At 34.6% G+C, this 21,509-nt stretch overlaps 2 long non-coding RNA genes across 3 annotated transcripts; one reads left to right on the top strand and one right to left on the bottom strand.

Moving 5' to 3' along the window:
• The first annotated feature begins 2,135 nt into the window (after positions 1-2,135).
• LOC116405541 lies at positions 2,136-3,883 on the top strand. Of its 2 annotated transcripts, XR_004218658.1 has the most exons (5): positions 2,136-2,446; positions 2,622-2,717; positions 3,364-3,428; positions 3,522-3,594; positions 3,780-3,883. It is a non-coding gene; the product is annotated as an uncharacterized LOC116405541 (long non-coding RNA). The 2 variants fall into 2 exon arrangements; XR_004218657.1 differs by having other exon boundaries at positions 2,136-2,717.
• A 9,741-nt stretch (positions 3,884-13,624) lies between these two features.
• LOC116405547 lies at positions 13,625-14,727 on the bottom strand. The gene is made up of 3 exons (XR_004218669.1): positions 14,610-14,727; positions 13,892-13,961; positions 13,625-13,811 (listed from the first exon to the last, which is right to left on the bottom strand). It is a non-coding gene; the product is annotated as an uncharacterized LOC116405547 (long non-coding RNA).
• Between the last annotated feature and the right edge of the window lie 6,782 nt (positions 14,728-21,509).

Below are 21,509 nucleotides of genomic sequence, written 5' to 3'. Positions count from 1 at the left end.
CAGCCAATATCCTTAGAACTCCACAATGATTTTATAAAAGCCGAGTTCAAGGTGTCCTTCTTAGATTCTTGAATCATGACTACAATTGTTGATGAATTTTTTAAGTGCTGCACGTTTAGAGGAGTCGTTCAAACCCTTAGTGTTCCAGAACACAACCTTAATAATGACTGGGAGGAGGAAAAGCAGTTGCACATCTAATTTAAGCCAGAATGATTCCACAATCACCGACTATAGACACTAAATCTTTAGGCAAATCCAGGGAATTTTAATAGGGAGAATATCTTCATCATTGAACAAGACATTCAGATCCATCCCATTAATTTCTGGGACTAATTTAGGGTCAACTTCAGTGTTGGGGACTGCCAATTTAACTGATCTCAACAGTAAGTTGATTAAGTTGGGCAGTAGGAGGGACATGAGACAAGGCATCTGCTGCTTTGTTTTCTAGTCCCGGTTTATACACGACATCAAAATTGTAGCCAAGAAGCTTAGCAATCCACCTCTGATGTTGAGGTTGGATAACCCTTTGTTCCAATAAAAGTTTCAATGATTGTTGATCAGTTTTCACTACAAACCTCTTGCCCAAAAGATAAGGTCTACAGCGTTGCACAGCCAAAACTACAGCCATTAATTCCCGTTCATAAACTGGTTTAGCACGATCCCTCATAGCTAATGTCTGGCTCAAAATAAGCAATTGGCCGATGATTTTGAATTAAGACAGCACCTACCCCGTATCCAGAAGCATCGGTCTCTATTTCAAATGGTAAGGAAAAATCTGGCAGTGCTAAGATTGGGAGAGTCATCGTAGCCATCTTTAAATTCTCAAAAGCTTCAGCAGCTGCAACAGTCCATTCATATGCTCCTTTCTTCAATAATTGAGTCAAAGGAGCAGCCACACTTCCATAATTCATTACAAATCTTCGATAATATCCTGTCAACCCAAGAAATCCACGAACTTCACGGACATTAGTGGGCACGGGCCATTCTTTGATAGATCTAATTTTCTCGGGATCAACCTCTACACCCTTGCCCGAAATTATATGGCCAAGATACACCCTTGCCGAGAGTCACATTTGATTCAACACATACTCAAGCATGTGACAACCTTCTCTTATCGAATTTTATGTTGTTGTTGAATTTAAAGAAATCAAATAATTATCAATCAACTTTTAAAAAATTAAAAATTTGTTTCTAGACATCCATATTCTTACCGATTAAAATTCAACTTACATATTCTCTTTTTTACTTAATATCTAAAATTTACATATACTTTAAAATTTATTTCTTCTCTTTTCATTTTTTTTCTCATATTTCATTTTTCAAGATTTAAATAGTTTTTTGTTTTATCTGTACTTTTTTTGATAGTTTATGAGTTATGAGCTTATAGTTTAGCATTGTTAGGTCGTTTTGAAAATTCAAGTGATACTCCAAGGTTATTCTTGGAATATTCTTTTACATTATATTTGTTAAATCACTATTTAATTTATTAAGAGCTTGATAAATAACCACTAAACTAAAACCATAGAGGATAATTGATAGACCACTAGTACATGTTCTATCACTAACTAACAGACGGTAAAACTTTGTTATATTTGTGAATATCTTCAGCAATTTTATCATTTAAGACAATTTTTCGTATAATATCGACATGAACATCGTAAGAAAACTCAAATTAGTAAGTTAAATTAAAAAAAAAATTGTATGAATGTTTCGAGAACCATTAATTATAAATTCAACATTTTTGAATGAAAAATTGGATTGGTTTGTGGTGACGGCTAACATGCATGTCTAACAATTATTTTCAATTTCTAATACTTTCATCCATTGCCAAAGTTGGAAACTAATGTTCACAATTTTTTTATCTTATTAAATGAAATTTCACATTTCTTGAAAATTTTGGATTATAATTATTTGAAAAACAAAATATATATTTTTTGCTTTATCGTTACTGAATATTTATCTCGTAAAATTTGATTTTTTTAGTCTAAATTTTAAAAACAAAATATTTGTTTTAGTTATAAAGAAATTGTTTTGGGTTTTAAATGGGTTTTATCACAAATAATTCAAATATATTTTAATCCCTCATCTCCCCTTCTCTCTCACTCACGTTTCAAATTTCTTCCCTACTTCTTCTCTAACGGCTCTCTCTCTCTCTCTACTTTCTCGTCCTCTCCCCTTCTCTTATCTTCTTCGTCTTCCTCAAAATCGCCCTAACATCGCCGGATTTCTCAACTGTCGATCGAGTGACAATCATGCCTGCCTGCTTGACAAAGCCTTATCGGTCTACCAATAAAGGAAAAACGATTGCTGGTGACACGAAAGCTGTGCTCAACGCTCTTTTTCCTATTCCACTGCGCGTCATGGTCTTTCCCTTGCTGGTTGGATGACTACTATGGATGAAGAGCACAACTACTTCCAGTCTCTGGTCGATAAGTACTCAAGGAAGGTAAATTCCAGCGGAGAAAGTCGAGAGCTCCTTAGTTGATCACAAATCCTTCCAAATTCTTTGTTCGTAGACTAATTTGAAATCCTTCCAATATGGATCCATGTTGTCTTTTATATCCATAAGATACCAATTAGATTGTGTTAATTATTGTTTATAAGAAAATATTTGTGTGCAGAGTTGCAGTGGGTAAATCTTAATGGCTGGCAGAAAATTGGTTCGGGATATATTACTCTCAACACAAAGTATTTTTTATCAGTTTACTTCCCATCGGGTATTTGCTCTTCCTATGCTTTATCCTTATCCCATCTTTCTCCGCTCTAGTCTTCATAGGATGGATTTCTGTGGTGTAAATTTATTCATCTAGTTTGTTTGATTTATGGTTTCATTTAGGGAGAAGGTAAATTACATAAGCCAAAGTAGTTATGGAAAACATCTCCAATTTACAGCAAGTTAAAGAAAAAAAGAAGAAGAAAAAACAGCAGTTCAAAAAAACTGGGCATCTTGCTTCTTTCTTATTGAAAGTTCTGCCGTTCCTTTCAAGTCAAATTGACCACAAAATGCTCAAATGAGATTCTTCAAATAGGAATATATACAAAAATATAATATGTAAAAGACTTTTGTGAAACGTGGGAGAGAAGCGATAACATTATCCTTCAAAAAATTCAGGAGTAAATATTTATGTGAAAGGACATATTATTTGGCCATTTGACCTTATTTGTTATTGAATTATTTGGTTGGAAATGATAAACTACACATTATTGTTTGCTTCAGTTGTGATCTTGATTATGTGCTATTTGGTATTTTGCCTACAAACTGTATAGTTAATGATCTGTTAGCTTTTGTTTTCCTTGTCACAACTTTATGTTTATGTGGCTATTGTAGCCGAAAGTTTTATTTATCAATCTTATTTTTCACAGCATAAATGAAACTGTGTTTCAAGAATCAGGTGCTGCTACATCATTCAAGGAAATTCGTCGTAGAGGTCCGTAAGTTTTTTTCCTTTGGAGATGTGATACTAACCTGTTTGAATAAAGGAATCTGACTTGGTCTTTTCCTCTTTAACATTATGGATTAGGTCTTTCTCTTTACCAGATTTCGTAGCTGAAGTTTATGAAGTAATCAAACCGGTGTTAACTTCTTATATAAAGGTTAGTGCTAACTGCTAAGCTTATTTCTAAGATGAAAGATGCTTTTATCCCCTCCCCAAAGAATATCATTACTATTTATGTTGTGTTTCTGCTAACTAATTCTTGCATAGCATCTGGTTTGATAATTAAAGTAAAGTTTCTGACATGGAGGTTTTCAAGTTGTAATATATATTTTTATGTTTTAGGTAAATTCCCAAACTTTGAAGAAACACTACAGTACTGAGGTAATTGAATTGTAAGGTAAGGCATCGGGCTTACCAGAGCCAAGGTATCTTCTTCGATAACAAGGTAAGGATAGTCCTGATACTACCTTTCTTTTGTTATTGAAGTTTATTGTTCCTTTTGTTGGGGGCTTGGTGGTTGTGCACCTATATTGATTTGTACTTCTGTTAATTAATTATAGTCATTCTCTCTTGTCTGAGTAATTATTGTCAACCATTTTGTTAGCAAAGGCTTCCCATGGAAATTCAGTTTGTTGTGCTGCATGTCCACGATGATTTTCGTGATTTTAGTTTAGGTACATAAAAGGGCCTTTGCATCACGACATGAATGACTATTTTTTAATATGAACCTACAATACCCCAAATGAATGCTGGATTAAATTGATACAGGGCAGATAAAGAGAGTGAGAGAGTGTTTGTGTGCTTTAGAGCCATCTGTCTAAAACATAGTTTCTTCCCCCCTATAAGAAGTAAGTTTATTGATGTATGTAATTTACAAAAGGTTTGGTGGAACACCTACAACAATCTTTTTGAACTTTTTGGTAGGTTATGAATTACGAACTTGTATTGAATATTTGTTAGGTCGTTTTAATAATTCAAGTGATGCTTAGAAAATGCAACCGAGCTTAAACAATTCTGCACATTTTTCTAAAATTTTAGTTTAACCTTTTAATAAAATTCGATGGAAATTCTTGTTTTCTTTTTGTAGGAATAAAGGAAAATGAAATATAACCAAACTTGGGATCTTTGCAAGCAAGCTTCCATGAAGAAACTAGGTTACAAGGGGAGGTCTTCTGTTCTCCTTTTTTTTTTCCATCCGTAGAATCTTGCTTAAAATGCTTTGAGGACAATGCATATTTTTAAGTGGGGGGTGGGGTTGTAGCCTTGCACATTCCATGTCCTTTGGGAAATTTTCATTTTGCAAATTTTGCTAAAAATGTCAAAATTTAGAAACTTTTGTAATGCTCTATGCTTAGAATAAGTACCATGTCTACTTCGCTTTTTAGCATAAAAAAGCATGTATGCCTAACGCATGAGAACGGAGCTCGGATTTGTGATTGTATTTGTTATTTGAATATGTTACATATGTTGAAAATGCATATGTTGATAGCTTAGAAATGAGTAGAACACTTGGTTCATTTTCTGAATATTGTGAATTATGTACATAATAATATGTGCGGTTCTCTTTTTTATCTCAATTTAATCCCCTTTTTTGCCATATTCTAATGCCTTTTTTATATTAATTTTAAATCCCTCTTTTGGCCATACACATTTGTATAAGATTGTTTGAAAGCAAAATATGATTGTTAGGTCAGGTAGAAAGCAAAGTCGGCAAGTTCTTAGAGTTCTTCACCCAACAGAACAGCCGATAAAAACAAAACAATACGACCAAGCTGCTAAGGGTTGCAAAACCCGACCCCCGCCTAGTGGGTCACTAGAGTTCCCCAGCATGGCAGCCGGTAGAGAGGGAGAGAGAAAAAAAAAGAGGGAACCAAGCCAGCCGCTTAGGTCAAGTAAAATGCGCGCCGAGATCCCCCGGTTTCAGAGTTTTCGTGGGGATCCTCTCCGCTTTTCTTGCCTGAGCAAAACCCGATCCCGCCTAGTAGGTCCTTAGATTTTTCTTCACCAGCATGGCAGCCGGTAGAGAGGGAGAGAGATAAAAAAGAGGGAGCCAAGCCAGCCGCTTAGATCAAGTAAAATGCGCGCCGAGATCCCCCGGTTTCAGATTTTTCGTGGGGATCCTCTCTGCTTTTCTTGCCTAAGCAAAACCCGACCCCCGCCTAGTAGGTACTTAAAGTTCTTCACCCAGCATGGCAGCCTTTAGAGAGGGAGCGAGAAAAAAAAGAGGGAGCCAAGCCAGCCGCTTAGGTCAAAAAGAAGAATTATCATTCCCAGCCAAAAAGTTGAAAGCATTTTGGTTTTCACCTCCCTCCATTTCTAATGCTGCTGATGATGGTGATGGAGTCAATGGACCTCTGCCAAGAGTGTTCATATCACAAATTCTCGTGGATTAGTTGAGTAAATAAACTCAAGGTGCGTTTCACCAAATTCTCGATATGCAAAAATCTGAATATATATTTTTTTCCTGAAATTTGGCTACAACCTGTATCTTGGTGCTGCAGTAAGTGTATTGTTTTTTTTAAAACACAAACTACTAGCATTTTTATTATTGAACTGATGAACAAAAATTCAGACAAATTAATCATTTACCTCATTTTTCCCTCCTCTCAAAATACATCATGGAAAGAATAAAACAAACACAAAATCAATAACGTGAGGCAAACCACAGTTTGAACCATGCACAATGCTCTCTCTTTCTAGACTTTTAATGCACGGTCATTCTGTTTTCCGGCACTGGTTGTAAAGCAGTTCTCACTTTCACGCCACCTCCAACAACTTTTGTGTTGATGTTATTATTTTCCATCTTCTTATGGTTAAGTTGGAGTTTTTCCTTGAACAACTTCCTCAGCTGCCTTAGGCTAGTATTATCATTCTTCACCACTAACTGAATGAACTTTGCTTTGTTCTGTTCTTTTTCAGCTTCTTCTTCCTCAGCATCTGGGTTGTCCATTAGCAAACTAATGGTTTGTTCTTCAACGGGAGATTTGGCTTCTATTGTTGGCCTAGGGAATTGGTTTGCCAATGATTGAACTGCATTGTTGTTGGAGGATGTGATAGTGATTTCCACCAAAGCTTCCTCACATTGAACAATGGCATTTGGGATTTCTGGTTGTGAGTCGATAGCTTCGACAATTATGTCTTTAGGAAGAGTTTCTTCTTCCATTTTCCATTGGATCTTGACATCAACCAAATCATCAGAAACATTCTCAGGGAACTCCTCCGTGGACTTATTGATAATTGTATCATCTTCTTCAGCTTGAACGGAACTTTTCTCCATTTTTGTTTCCTTCTTGTCTCCTTCAATGTCAGCATCTGATGCTACATTTCCGGTTGTGGGATCTGATCATTTTCATCTTGATCGTCTTTCACTTCCAAAGATTCTTCATCACTGCTCAAGGCATCATCTCCATCAACTTCAGTTTCTTCTTCCACATTTTCGTGGGGAAGAGACAGTTCTTCAGCAGAGTTATTCACGTGTGTTTTCTTCTTCAACATCTTCTTCAATTTTATGTTCCAATTCACAGGTAGACTCATTTTGTTGAGATTCAAATTCCATACCAAATTCTTCTGCAATGCTCGATTTGTGAACTTCAGTAACATCCAAGTCTTCAGTAGGCAGAGAAGATTTGTCAGATTCATTGATTTCCTCAGCAGAAATCTCCACAAATCATCATCTTTCGAAACTTCATTTACTTTTTCATCTTCAGAGAAGCATTGCACATCCGAGTTAGCATGAGGTGCCTCTGTTTTAGAATCATCAACGCTCTTTGCACTAATTACATTTTCATCAAAAGATTTTAACAGATCATCAAGAACCATTTCTGGTTCCTTCTCTGAGAGTGCAGTAAGTGTATTGTTAGCAATGTAGTAGGCATAAGGTAGGAACAGATGCATTTGTGTTTTATCCATCTAAGTTTTTGGTTTATGCAACAAAACCTTAGCTTGAATTACAACTTCATATCATTTTTCCTACTGCATTCAGGACATAATCAGAAGATACACTGAATGTTCTTGCATTGGGAAGAAGCATGCTGCTTTGCTGGTTCTTTGGGTTCCTTCACATGGGAAAAGCCTTCACATTCAGAGTTTGAGCAATTAGCAAGGCTATTATTCTCCCATGACTCTGAAACTTATGTTATTTAGTTCACCATATTATCGTCGATAATGAACCAAATTTCATTTCTGAATTGCGATTTGACCAAGAAATTTGAAAACAAAAATGCATATTGTTTTTTTTTATTCTTTTCTATTGCGTATCATTTTCTATTGGTCATTTGTTGTGCAATGTCTTCTTCTTAAGTCATTGGTTACTTTGTAAAGAGAAAAACAAAGTGATTTATTTCATCGTTCTACTCTTTCTACAACATTTCCGTACAAAAACAAGAACACTGCTAACAGGTAGATCAAACTTCGCTAAAATTCGTTTCCCTTCTTGGAAGATATTCGTCCATGCCTAAACCTGCAGCTGGAAACTGATTGTTCTCGATCATGTCCAGTGCTGAACCCAAATGGATTGGAAGGATCAAGGGTGAAGGTTTATTTTCTTCTTATCGTTGGTTAGAGTTTTTCTTTCGTTTTTCTGCTTTGAGTCAATTCCATTGTTTTTTAAGAATTTAAAGTTATGGGTGTGATGATCCTTTGTTAGGAACGTTTTGGCAAGACTGGAGACTGCTTATCTGAGTCGGAATCCCACTGCAAAATCATTTTGGAGCTTATTTGATCAGTTCATGTTGATACAAATTTCTCTTGATCGTAATGCATTTGGAACTTTTGGAGTATTTTTCTTCCTTCCATTTATTTTCAACTTTCAATTTCATTTTCAATTTCTGCGTATTTTTTATTCTTTCTTATGTATATTGTTTTCTAATGGTCATTTGTGGTGCAAATTCTTTCCTTTTAAGTCAATGGTTATTTTGTAAATAGAAAAACAAATGAACCATGTCATCGTTCTACTCTTTCTACAACATTTCCATAAAGAAGCAAGAAAACAATAGTCTTTTGTGATTTAACATTTTGCCATTCGTGGCGATACCCTTAAATCTCCTCACAATCTCTTTGTTCTTCCAACAATCATTAAGAAAAATCCCTCGAATCTGAACCCCATGTCTTTTCTTTTCTCCTCACCAGCTAGAATTTTGCCCACTCTCCAAACAAAATCTTTTCAACCTTATTTTTCTTTACTACCCATTTCCAAAAATTTGATTTCCCTCCTCGAAAAATCATCGTCCATGCAGAAACCTGCGGTGGGAGCTGATTGTTCTCGATCAAGTCCAGTGCTGAACCCCCAAATGGATTGCAAGGATCAAAGGTTAAGGTTTATTTTTTTGTTATCGTTGGTTAGAGTTTTTGTCTTTTTTTTTTGCTGCTTTGAGTTAATTTCATTGTTTTTGAAGAATTTAAAGTTGTGGGTTGTGCTGATTCTTTCTTAGGAACGTTTTGGAAAACCTGGAGACTGCAAATCTGAGACGAAATTCTACTCAAAATCCGTTTTGGAGCTTGTTCTATCTGTTCATGGTGAATCAAGTCCGTTTTGTTCTGCTTGCACTTTCATTTTGAATTTTTGCATATTTTTTATTCTTTTCGATGTATATTGTTTTCTAATGGGCATTTAGTGTGCAATGTCTTTCTTTTAAGTCATTGGTTACTTTGTAAAGAGAAAAAAAAGTGAATTATGTCCTTGTTCTACTCTTTCTACAACATTTACATAAAAAAGCAAAAAACTGCTAAAACAGGCAAATCAAACTTCCTTAAGCATTCAATTGGCCATTTAGTCTTTTGGGATTTAACATTCTTCCATTCTTTTTGTTACCCTTAAATCTCTTTGTTCTTCCAACAATCATTAAGAAAAATCATTGTAAACGAACCCCATGTGTTTCATTTTTCTCCTCATCGGCCAGGATTTTGTTTGGGGAGTTGACAAAATTCTGGCCATGAGGAGAAAAATGAAACACATGGGGTTCGGTTTACAATTTTGTCAACTCCCCAAACAAAATTCTTTCAACCTTATTTTTCTTCACTACCAATTTCCAAAATCTTCATTTCCCTCGGAGAATCTTTGTCGATGCCGAAACTTGCGGCTGGGAACCAATAGTTCTCAATCATGTCCAATGTTGAACCTCCCATTGGACGACAATGATTAAGGGTTAAGGTGGATTTTTTTGTTATCGTTGGTTAGAATTCTTGTTGTGTTTTTTTTTGCCTTGATTTAATTCCATTGTTTTTGAAGAATTTAAAGTTATAGGTTTGTGATGCATGTTGATGGGAAGCTGAATCCTTTGTTCGGAAAGTTTTGGTCAACATGGATGCAATTTATTGGAGTCAGAATCCCATTGCAAAATCTGTTTTGGGGATTGTTCAATTTGTTCATGATGATACAACTTGTTATGTTCACATTGCATTTATAACTGTTGGGGTATTTTTCTTCCTTCCATTTTTTTTCTACTTCCAATTTCATTTTCAATTTCTGGATTGAGCATTCAATTTCAAGAAACCCATTGCATATTTGTCAAAAGAAAATTTCAGTTGGCAAGTGTTTTGGAACATCAGGAAAAAATAATTGTATAGTTTATAAGTTCGGGTAATTTTGAGGTAGTTGTCCGGTAATGAATTTTTCTAAATTACCTTGACTCTACCTTAATATAGGACGTGTGTGTCTTCTAATTTCACTTTAGTTGGGCCTTTCTTTTTACTGGATCTTATTTTGTATTGGTCATTCGTTGTGCAAGCCTGGAGCCGGCTTCTATGAGTCGGAATCCCACTACAAAATTCGTTATAGAGCTTGTTCGATTTGTTCACAGTGAGACATGTTTGTTATGATCATATTGCATTTAGAACTTTTGGGGTATTTTTCTTCCTTCCATTTTTTTCCTACTTCCAATTTCATTTTTAATTTCTGCATTTTTTTTATTGTTTATTGAGTATATTGTTTTCTATTGGTCATTTGTTGTTCAATGTCTTTCTTTTAAGTCATTGGTTACTTTGTAAAGAGAGAAACAAAGTGAACCATGTCATCGTTCTACTCTTTGTACAACATATCCATAAAGAAGCAAGAAAATTGCATATAGCCATACCAAACGTACAATTCAATTCCCATTCCTCTGTCTTTTCCCTAGCTTGAAAGAGAATTTCTTTCTTCCTTCTTCCTCTCAATTGGCCATTTAGTCTTTTCGGGGATTTAACATTCTGCCATTGTCGTTGCCGTTAAACCTTCTCACAATCTCTTTGTTCTTCCAACAATCATTAAGAAAAATCTGTGTAAACTAAACCCCATTTCTTCCTTCTCTTTCCCTGGCTAGAGTTTTTCCCACTCACCAAACAAAATCCTCTCAACCTTATTTTTCTTCACTACCCATTTCCAAAATTTTCATTTACTTGGAAATTCTTTGTCGATGTCGAAACCTGCAGCTCGGAATCGATTGTTCTCGATCATGTCCCGTTCTGAACCTCCCAATGGACTGCAAGGATCAAGGCTTAAGGTTTATTTTTTTGTTATTGTTGGTTAGATTTCTTGTTTTGTTTTGTTCTACTTTAAGTTAATTGCATTGTGTTTGAAGAATTTAAAGTTATGGGTGAGATGATCCTTTCTTAGGAACGTTTTGGTATGGATTGATGTGGCAATATGGATTGATGTATCTTTTTCAAGTAAAAAATAATTAAAAGCTGATAAATACACAACATAAATTAATTACAACGTAGAAACAAAATAATTACAGTTGAAGAATGTGGATATTTTGGTATTTTATAAAATACCGTGCACGTGCAAAAAATACTATTTGCTAAAATTCAAAAGAAAAAGTAGTTTGTCATTTTTCAAAATGATCCATAAAAATGTTGTTATATCTCTTATGACAAAGAGTGTGAATCTACTAGTCCATATTCGACTTGTTTTTTTGTTGGTAAAATTGGATAAGACCGCATTATATTGAAATAAATACATTAATGACATTTTAAAACCAATAGTGATAGAAATTATAATTTAATTAATGTTCTTAAGTCAAATAAACATGGTTTAAAAGTCTTTATAAACACAATTAGTGTAATTGTTTTTAATTTTAATTCATTTACACATCTTTGTGCGTGTGTGAGTTTGTGTGGGTGCGTGCGCATGCGCATGTGCGTGTATGTGTGTGGATCTACTGGTCCATATTCGACTTGTTTTTTGTTGGTAAAATTGGATAAAACTCCGTTATATTGAAATAATTACACTAATGACACTTTTCAACCAATATTGATAAAAATTGTTATTTAATTAATGTTATTAAGTCAAATGAATATGGTTTAAAAGTTTTTCTATACACAATTAATTTAATTATTTTTTAATTTTAATTCATTTACACATCTTTATACATATGTGTGTGTGTGCGCGTGTGTTCGTGTGTGTGTGCGTGTGCGCGTGCGTGTGTAGGTAAGTGTGGATGGGTGTGCGTGCATATGTATGTGTGTGTGTGCAAAAGTGCGTGCGTGCGCGCGTGTGCGAGTGTGCTTGCGTGCATGTGTATGTGTGCGTTCGTGCGTGTGTGCGTGTGCAAACATGTTGATATTTTTTAGTGATGAGATTCTTCCAATTTTAAAATAATAATTTCGTTATCTTGATGTTTAAGCCATTAATGTTATTTTGAGATAAAAATAGCGAACAAGTTGATATTTTTTAATTTTGAGTTCAATTAAGGTTATTTTGATACAAAATCTATGTTGAGATTCTCAAATTCTGAAAAACAATAATTTTGTTATTTTGAAATTCAAATTCAATTGGGTTATTTTGAAATTAGTAAGATTGAATAAAGTTATTAAAATATTGAATCAATTAGTTGAGTCCCAAGATTTTTTAAAAAAAGTTGCAATATGGATTTGATGTATATTTTTCAAGTAAAAATTAATTAAAAGCTGATAAATGACATAAATTAATTACAACGTAGAAACTAAATAATTACAGTTGGAGAAGGTGGGTATTTTGTAAAATACCATGCACGTGCAAAAAATGTTATTTGCTAAAATTCAAAAGAAAAAATAGTTTTTCCATTTTTTAAAATAACCCATAGAAAAGTTGTTATATTTCTTAGGACAAAGAGTGTGGATCTACAGGTCCATATTCGACTTATTTTTTGTTGGTAAAATTGCATAAAACCGCATTATATTGAAATAATGACACTCTTAAACCAATGTTGATAGAAATTATAATTTAATTAATGTTTTTAAGTCAAATGAACATGATTTTTACTCCTAAACATAATTATTGTAATTGTTTTTTAATCTTAATTCATTTACACATCTTTGTGCATATGTGTGCGTGCGCGTGTGCGTGTGGGTGAGTGTGCGTGTACACTAGCGTGTGCATGTGTATGCGCGTGTGTTTGTGTGTGTGTTTGTGCGTGTGTCCGTGTGTGCGCATGTGCACGTGTGTGTGTGTCTGTGTGTGCTCGTGTGTGCGTGTGCTTGTATACGAACAAGTTGATATTTCTTAATGTTGAGTTTCTTTCAATTTTAAAATAATAATTTAATTATCTTGATATTCAAGTCATTAATATTATTTTGAGATAAAGATATCGAACAAGTTGATATTTTTTAATTTTGAAATTCAATTAAGGTTATTTTGATACAAAATCTATCGTTGAGATTCTCAAATACTATTAAATTATAATTTTGTTATTTTGAAATTCAAATTCAATTTGGTTATTTTCAAGTTAGTAAGATTGAATAAAATTATTAAAATGTTGATTCTCAAATTATATAAATTTGGTTACACTAGAAGAAATTTGCCATTCAATATCGGTTTAAAATCGACATTAATGATCTTTGGTGTCAGTTCGGAACTGACATCTATGCTAGCGTTATTAAAGGCCTTTAATGTCGTTTTTGCTTTGATGTCGGTTTAAAAACGATATCAAATGCATCAGTAATGTCGGTATGGTCATTGATGTTGGTTTAAAACCGACATTTTTTATGGTGCTATTGTTGACCTTTAGTGTCGGTTTGCCTTTGATATCGTTTTTAAACCGACATTAAAGTCTTGTTTTTGGATCTATTTTTACAAAAAAAAAATATAATTATTGCATTATTGTTCATTTTTTATAAACTGACATTAGATACGTGTAAATAAATATTTTTTCTCACACCAACAAATCAATAAAATTAATATTATTTTAGGAACTACAATATTTTTCTTTTACATTTGTATATAGAAAATGAAATCTTAATATTGCGTTTGTATATACATTCTATAATAATACATGAAACTAGATCCTAATACAAGACTTAAATAAGAAATCTTAAACGCTTTCACAATCTTCAACTTCAACAATTGCTTCCATCTACTTAGCTTAGCTTGGCTGGCTATCTAAGACCAAAATATACTTTACAACCTGGGGAAGATTAAATCTAGAATTTGCAAAATTAGTACATATTATTTAAAATCAAACTAAACAGACTGCAATCTAAATGTGGAAAATTAAAATTACCACAAAGTTTCAGTAGAGTAAATAATGTAGCAGCAACAAAGAAGACAATTGAAATGGCAACCCAAAAGTGCTGCAAAAATAAAGAAGAAAATAAGCTTTGATCAACAACTCATTAAGAAGAAGAAAATAACCTAATTTGGTTCTTCAAAGATCTATAAGAAAAAGAGGAATACAACTAAAGAATATTATACCATCATCGACTCTTACTTCAAAGCAAATTTTGAATGTTCAATTTAGCAATGCTAGTCTATAGGCTTCTTACTCTTAATTGTATAAATTTACCCATCAATAGCAACATTGTTTTTATAGAGAAAGTTAAACAATGGAGATGATAAATAATCTTACAAACTCCTATTGGATCGTTTTCTTTTCAAATGAAAATAGTTAATTTATTTCATTTATGGAAGGTGAAAATCTCAATATATAGTAAAAGAACATGGAATATAAGGAAGCCCATAAAAAGAAGAGACTCCACTAGCTAGGTATTGATCAAAGATAAATATATGGATAAATAGATGCAACCTACAAATATATCAAAACAGACTAATACTCAAAAAACTAAAGAAAACAAAAACATTTACTACTAAAAGATAAAATAAAACACAATTCAAAACAATTAATTACCAAGATTGATCTCAATCGAAAACCAAAACGCATCACATTATGAAGATATTGTGCTTCACATAACACTTCAAATAGCTATACCAAAATTACTTACTCTACATTTTCCATTTTGGCAAATCCACCTACAAGAATGCTAGTTACCAAGCTCATTTCTATGCCTTCTCTTCTTTCATTTTTCTAACAAAAGATAGTATGAATAAGGCTGCACATTTAAAAAATAAAGACAATTAATAATCAATAATGCTACCTAGCAGTCACAAGTTAACAATCAAATGAAGAAACCCAAGGATTTTTGCGGTGGAAGCACGATGAAGATTGGTTGCCGTTCGCGATCTAGGGTCACAGATTGAGAAGAGAAGAAAATTAGAAACCAACTTGGAGAGAAAGAAAAGAAAAATTGATAGGGAAAGAGTAGAGTAAGAAAGAGAGGAAAAATTTAGTTTTTAAAACCTAACAATTTTTTAAAAAGAAATTAAAATGGGGAGTCATTAATGTCAGTTTTTACAAAATACAAAAAATTAAAAAAAATAAAACTGGTCGATCATTAATGTCGATTTAAAAACGACATTAAACCCTTATCATTAATGTCGGTTTGATCCACCTTTTCAAAAACGACAATAAAGACATTTTTCATTTTTTTCACCTGACACTACAACCCAGATTTGAGTGTTATTATGGGTTGATGTATCTTTTTCAGATAAAAATGCTATTTGCTAAAATTCAAAGAAAAAGTTGTTTTGTCATTTTTTAAAAATGACCCATAAAAACGTTATTATATCTCTTATGACAAAGAGTGTGGATTTACTAGTCCATATTTGACTTGTTTTTTGTTGGTAAAATTGGATAAGATCGCATTATATTGATATAATTACACTAATGACACTCTTAAATCAATATTAATAGAAATTATAATTTAATTAATGTTATTAAGTTAAATGAATATAGTTTAAAGTCATTCTCAACACAATTAATGTAATTGTTTTTTAAATTTAATTCATTTTCACATCTTTGTGCATATGTACGTGTGTGCGTGTGTGTGTGCATATGTGCGAGTGCGCGTTTGCCCGTGTGGATTGATGTGCGTGTGCGTATGTGTGTGTGCGTGTGTGCATGTGTGCATGTGTGTAGATGTGTGTATGCATGTGTGAATGTGTGCGTGCGTTCATGCGTGTGTTCGTGTGTGTGCATGCGCATGTGCTTGTGTGTGTGGGTGTGTGCGTATGCTTGTGTGTGCGTGTGCCCATGTGGGTGTGTGTGTGTGGCGTGTCTGTGACTGCACATGTGCCCGTGTGGGTGGATGTACGTGTGCGCGTGCGTGCATGTGTGTGGATGTGTGCAAATGTGCATGTGTCCGTGTGGGTGGGTGTGCGTGTGTGTGTGCAAGTGTGTGGTGTGCACGTGCGTTCATGCGTGTGTTCGTGTGCGTCCATGCGCATGTGCCCGTGTAGTGGGTGTGGGTGTGGTGAGTGCGCATGTGCCCGTATGGGTGGACGTGCATGTGTGTTCATGTGTGTGCATGCCATGTGCGCATGTATGTGGGTGTGTACGTATACGTGTGCGCGTGCGTGTGCGTGTGTGCATGCGCATGTGGTGTGTGTGTTGCGTGCATGAGTGTGTCGGTGGCGTGTGTGCTCGTGGGTGTGGCGTGCATGTGTGTCGGTGCGTGTGTGCTCGTGTGGGTGGGTGTGCGTGTGCGAGTGCATGTGTGTGCACGTGTGTGTGCGTGCGTATGTGTTCGTGTGTGTGCATGTGCATGTACGTGTGCGTGTGTGCATGCGCATTTGTGCGTGTGCGTGTGCTTGTACGCGCATGTGCGAGTGCGCGTATGCCCGGTAGGTGGTGTGCGTGAGTGTATGGGTGGAGTATGCGTGCATGTGTATGTATGTTCATGCGTGTGGTTCGTGTGTGGGTGTGCGTGTGCGTGTGCGATGCGTGTGTGGCGTGAGGATGGGTGTGAGTGTGAGTGTGCACATGTGTGTGTGTTTGTGTATGCGTGTGCATGTGTGCATGTGTGCATGTGTGTACACACTGCCTTCACATGGATGTCAAAGAAGCAACCCATTGTTACTCCTCTACGTGTGAAGCATAATATGTGGTTGCTACCTCATGTGTTTGTCATGTAACTTGGTTAGAAATCTATTAAAGGAGTTATGATATTGCCAAAAGAAGAGCCAACTAGAAGTTTTCATAGATAATAAATCAACAATTGTTTTGGCCAAAAACTAGTTTTCCACAACCAGAATAAAGCACATTGATACACATTATTATTATATTAGAGAGTGCATCAGTGAAGAAAGGAAGTATAGTTAGAGTCGCGTGAAGACTCGTGATCCGGTAGCCAACATTTTCACTAAGCCTCTTAAAAAGGAAGAATTCACAAAATTGAGAGACCTGCTTGGAGCTAACAAAATCAAGTTTAAGAGAGGATGTTGAAATATAAACTTGATTTTGGGTTTAACAATATTTAGGCATAGCCCAAATAAAAGCCAAATTTCTATAATGTATTAATTACTACAATATTCTAGATAAATCAATTGTAGGAGATATTTAGAGAAGATTGAAAGATACATTTTAGAAAATATAAGAAATGAGTGTTAATTGTAAAGAATATTCTAGAGAGTCATTTGTAACCGTTAAATAAAGAATGTGTTTGGCCAAAATCCTCTAGCCATTCATTTAGGAGTGACAACTAGGATAAATAAGAGGGATGTCCTACCACTTGTATTAAGTCAAAAAAATAGAAGTGTCTAATAACACAAGTAGCCTCTTATCTCAATTCTCTCTTCCAAATTTTCTCCAACCTCCAAAAATCCTTTCCAACAGTGTATCATTGTATGGGTTAGTAGTAGTAGAAAGAGGAGGGCGATATTTGTTGGCTTCATCCCGTCTTTTAGGCTTATAGAACGTAGTTTGGGAGGGGGTGTCCACTAAAGTTGATGCCAAATCTTTGTTTTTGGAGGCATAAAAAAATGATGAAATTGTTAAGCAACTCTTAGAAAACAATACAATTTGACATTTTATAGTTGAGGAATTGATCTGAAGATTGATAAGCTTATTTGCTTGGACTAAAAAAGTTTGTTTAATTTTTTTTAAAAATGAAAATGGCTACAATTAGGTTTTTCTCCCAGCGTTACTAAAGTTTGATTGAAATGCCTTCAGATTTAAATTTCTAAATGGTTTGTTGAATTAGTGTTTAATTATCTCATAGGTTAACTTTCGCTCTTACTATTGATGCGTGACTACAATTGGTATATGTCTGAAAGTGAAACCTAAACCTTTCCTTCACTAGAAGAAATATGGGCTTTAGTGTCAGGTGAAAAAAATGAAAATCTGGCTTTAATGTCATTTCTGAAAAGACGGATCATTAATGTCGGTTTTAAATCGACATTAATGATATTTCCATTTTTAATTTTTAATTTTTTTTTATTATGTGAAAACTGACATTAACGACCCTTCCCCTTTTTAATTTCTTTTTTAATTTTTTTTAAGTTGTAAAAATTAAATTTCCCTCTCTCTCTTACTTTACCCATTCCTATCAAAATTTTCGCTCTCGATTTCGAATTTTCTTCTCCCTTCTCTTCTCATTCTATGACCTAAAACTCATCGTCGTCTTTGTGCCCATAATTCATCCCAATCACCGTCGTGGCTAAAACTCTTCCTTCAAGTCTTTCCCAGTCGCCATCGTGATTCGGCTATCGAGAAACGCCTCTGTTGTGCTCAATCATCTTCGACCATTCGCAGTCGCCCATAACTCTTCCTTCAAGTCTTTCCCAGTCACAGTCGCCGTCGTGCTTCCGCCGCAAGAGTCCCTCCTGTCCAATCATCTTCGAATCCACCACCATAGCCACCACCGTGCCCAGCCATTGCAACCATCGCGTGCCCAGCCGTCATCTTCGGCTAGCACAGGGCAGACCAAGACAGAGGGCAACTCAACCCGTGAATACCAATCTGGTATTACTTCATCAGACATTGGACGAAAGGGAGTGGACTACAGAGGCCCTTTCGAGCCTTCTTCTGGAGGTTCAAAGAATTTTCATACGCTTTTTTTTTTTAGGCATCAAAATAGATCATTGAATCAATCTTTAGTAGGTTCTAATTTCTGTTGTCTGCTTTTTGTTATTAACATATTGGTATGTGGATTTAGTTTGGTAAGAAAATGTAATGGTAAATAGAGAGTTGATTTGGAAGATATGAAGAGGAAGTGGGCAGTGGGTTAATGGAGATTGGGGTTTAAAGGTAAAGAAGGAAAGTACCAAAGAGAGTGAAGAAATGAAATAGTGAATGATAAATATAAAAGGTAACTACAAATAAGAGAAAGGGAGAGATTTAGTTTAGCATTGTTTGGAAATTGGAACGTAATATTCGCTTCTCTACTTTCCTCAATTTAATTTAGGATTAACTTTTGAGACATTTTTCACTGACTTCGTGTTATTAACATATTGGTATCTGGATTAGTTTGGTAAGAAAATGTAATGGTAAATAGAGAGTGTTGATTTGGAACTTATGGAGATGTAGTGAGAAGTGTGTTAATGGAGATTGGGGTTAATAGGGTGAAGACTAGATTTATATTAAGTGTGTTATAGGGACTGTAAGTTCATCTTTTGTTTTTAAACATATAATAATATTATTTGTGTTTTATTTCTATTTCTCTAATCTTAAAATGTTCTTATTAATTCTTATACTTTAGTTTATGTAGTAGTAATCTTTGTTTATTTCAAGTTTGGAAATTTATTTGACAAAGGTTTAATGTTGGAGACTACACTTGTAACATCTCGAACTCTAGGGTACCTTATTATATATATGTGTGTATATATATCTTTTTTTTAGAAAAGAAGTTAAGGGAGAAAGAGATTTGGAAGGTTAAGATAATAATAATATACATTTAATAATATTGTTATAATTTTTTTTTAAATCATTAAGTTAAATAAAGAAAAAGGAAATAAAAAAAAAGAAAAGAAAATCAAAGATTTTCTTTCTCTCTCCTCTCTCTCTCTCTCGCACGTCCCTTCCCCGTTTTTCTTTTTCTTTCTTTTTCTCTTCCTCTTCCTCACATCTTCCAGCCGCCCCACCCCTCTTTTTCTTTTCATCTCCGATTCACGAAGCCGCCGACCAGAGGTTCTTCCACCGTTCAGATCCACGACAACCACCGCCTCCCTCTGATTATGCTTTTGGGGTTGATATGTTTATTAAAAATGGGTTGAAACATTCAAAGATGTCGAACGTCATGACTTGTCCTTGTTTAAAATGCGTAAATGCAAAGACTTTAGATGTGAATACAATTAGAGATCAATTATTTTTTTAACGACATCGAGTGGGGAAGAAATTCTTGTACAAACCATCACGTTCTTATGCAACAGTTGCTACTTGTGGCAACTCATGGTATTTTATGAAACATGTAAGACTTGTAATTGTTCGACTATGCTTCTTCTTTAATGCTATATGTAAGATGACAGTTGGTTCATCACAATGAAAAGGAATGCAAGAAGATGTTGTTGTCACTCTATGCCTATTAGAGAAGTATGTTCCACCATCATTTTTTACCATAATGGTATACCTTGTTGTGCATCTCATAAGAGAAATTGAGTTATGTGGACCTGTTCATCTAAGGTGGATGTATCCTTTTGAACGATACATGAAAGTTTTGAAAAATTATGTGTGAAACAGAAATCGACCAGAAGGATGTATGGTAGAAAATTATATTCTTGAAGAGGCTATAGAGTTCTGTTCAAAATTTATGGTGGGTGCTAGCACTATTGGACTAAACTCATCTATAATAAAAGCAGATTCAAACGTGGATAGATCATTATCAGCTTCTTCTTTTATCAGACCGATTAAGGAGCAGTTAGATCAAGCTCATCTTTACGTTATTCAAAATGTAAACGAAGTTCTACCATACATTGAGTGCGTTCTAAATCCTATCTATTCTCATTTTACAAATTCTTGTACATAATAATCAGTATTACCTAATAATTTTGTTATTTCTGACAGAAAAAATATGGAGAGTTTGTGTAAGCTTAACTCTGGTAAATATAGAAGTAAAAAATGGATTCAAGAAAAGCATAATCGAACATTCAGTCGGTGGTTGTCCACACAGGTAATTACTAGAACCATACACTTCCATATTTATTTTAAATCTAAACTATTCAGATCCAATATATTTTGTAGGTTGCCCTCGCTCTCGAAGTTCCTAAAAATTCCATCACGCCTTCCTTAAGATGGATAGCTCATGGACCTTCTCCACATGTGGCTACATATTCTGATTACATGATCAATGGTTATTACTACCACACAAAAAGACGTCGATGATATTAGGAGAGTTCAAAATAGTGGAGTTAGTATAACAACCACTACAATGCAAGTGTCTAGTTCTAAAGACAAAAACCCAGTCATATCAGATATGACATTTTATGGCATAATACAAGAGATATGGGAGATTGATTACCATCAATTATCCTTTGTTTTATTTAAGTGTGATTGGGTTGATAATAGAAGTGGAGTCAAAGTGGACGAGCTTGAGTTTACCATTGTGGATCTCAAACGTATTGGACATAAATCAGACCCATTTGTTTTAGCCTCCCAAGCAAAACACATATTCTATGTGAAAGATTCTGCAAATCCTAAATGGTCAGTGGTTTTAACATCTCCACGTAGAACTATTGAAGAAGATTTCTTTGAAGATGAAATAGGAGATATGCTACTAGAGTGTGGTTATGGAGTTGTTCAAAAGATGCCCAATGTTGATACACCTCACGAGATTGATGATACAACTTCATCATATATTAGACATGATTGTGAGGGTAGATGGGTTGATAAGTAATAATTGTATAAATGTTTTATTAAGGTATGCCATTTACTTTCCTTTATAATAAATTTATGTTCAGAGATTGTAATTACTAAGCTTATTTTATGTCCTTACTTTGCTCACTAACGTGCTTACTAATACATATATGTTTTTTTTTGCAGATTCATAGATGGAGGAGTCACATACTTAAGT

The sequence above is a fragment of the Cucumis sativus genome, unplaced genomic scaffold (assembly GCF_000004075.3).
Source record: "Cucumis sativus cultivar 9930 unplaced genomic scaffold, Cucumber_9930_V3 scaffold116, whole genome shotgun sequence".
Classification (NCBI taxonomy): domain Eukaryota; kingdom Viridiplantae; phylum Streptophyta; class Magnoliopsida; order Cucurbitales; family Cucurbitaceae; genus Cucumis; species Cucumis sativus.
This window is presented reverse-complemented; position numbering and strand designations above follow the sequence as displayed.